The 1237-nt window shown below is 41.1% G+C and overlaps 1 pseudogene; it reads left to right on the top strand.

Moving 5' to 3' along the window:
* Positions 1 to 683: 683 nt before the first annotated feature.
* On the top strand, positions 684 to 1232 carry LOC106727551 (annotated as a pseudogene).
* Positions 1233 to 1237: the final 5 nt, after the last annotated feature.

Genomic DNA, 1237 nt, shown 5'->3' with positions numbered 1-1237 from the left:
TATGAACTGCAAGGCAGGCTTTTGTATCTCTTTAAACTCAAACTGAAACTCTTTGTTTTCAGATGGGGTAACTGTGGTGTTTGGATTTTCTTCTACTTAACATTTCATTATACCTTGTTCCTTTTCTTTTGTGGGATTTATTGTCTCTTTTCTGCCTTTCCCCCCTGTTAATTTGGAAGTATTGCTATTTAACTTCATTCTGTTGGTAATAATTTATCTTTAAATTATACCTATGTTTTTTCTGAGTTAGTAACCAGCAAATTAAAGTTTTTAAAATTTATTTTTCAGTTACATTTGACAATTAACCATAAAAATTTTAAATAGCATTACATTAATAACTCTTCTCCCTTATTATTGAAACTGGCGTTTTGGTCACTCTCCTCCACCCCTCTGAGATGAGACCTTTAACATATTTCTGCTTCCCTATCTCTTTTCTGTCACATTCACCCCATTTCCTGCATTTGCTAAAGTAGTTTAGAATTTTAGTTCCAGGTTGTTAATTAACTAGATTATGTAGTTAATTATATATAATTAAACTAATTAAGAACCTCATTCACCAGAAGCTGCTCTCATTTCTGCAGCAGCTCTCTCCCCCTCTCTGCCTGGAGCCAGGAATATATCCTGTCTTGTTCTTGCTGCAAGGCATGAATTTGAAAGACCTATTGGCTGTTCTGATACCTAAGGAGCAAGCCAGACAGTGGTGGTCAGATTACTATGGACAGGATGTCTGGTGGCATGAGAGGCGTGAAGGAACTGGTATAGGAAACATCAGTTCTTGATCCTTTTCTGAGGCTACAGTATCCCTGAATGCCAGAAACTGCTGACTGAGGCTAAGGGTAGGGGTGGGGAAGAACCCCTGCAGGAGGGCTTATTTTGGCTGCTGGTAACTGGGCCAATCCCAGTAGAGGAACAGGTATCTTGGCTTCAAAAGAGTGGACAAAGAGGGCAGCTCAGCCTCCCCATATGGTCACCATGCTGGACGACGTTCCCACTAATCTACACCCCATGTCTCAGCTCCGTGCAGCCATTACAGCCCTCAACAGTGGAAGTAACTGCTTGAGCATATGCAGAGGGTGTCAACAGAACCAATTGTTCATTCTGATTTACAAAAACTGTGTGGATCTGATTGCAATGCTACCTTGTGTTGCTGCAAAGATCTGCTGGAATCTGTACTGGGAGGCAGCATTACTGGGCCATTGACTAAGCTGGACTGGTCCCACAATTTCACCAACATGTT

This window comes from Myotis brandtii, unplaced genomic scaffold, assembly GCF_000412655.1.
Source record: "Myotis brandtii unplaced genomic scaffold, ASM41265v1 C42263066, whole genome shotgun sequence".
In the NCBI taxonomy this organism is placed as follows: Eukaryota; Metazoa; Chordata; class Mammalia; order Chiroptera; family Vespertilionidae; genus Myotis; species Myotis brandtii.
The sequence above is the reverse complement of the archived record's forward strand: the minus strand, read 5'-3'. Positions and strand labels throughout refer to the sequence as shown.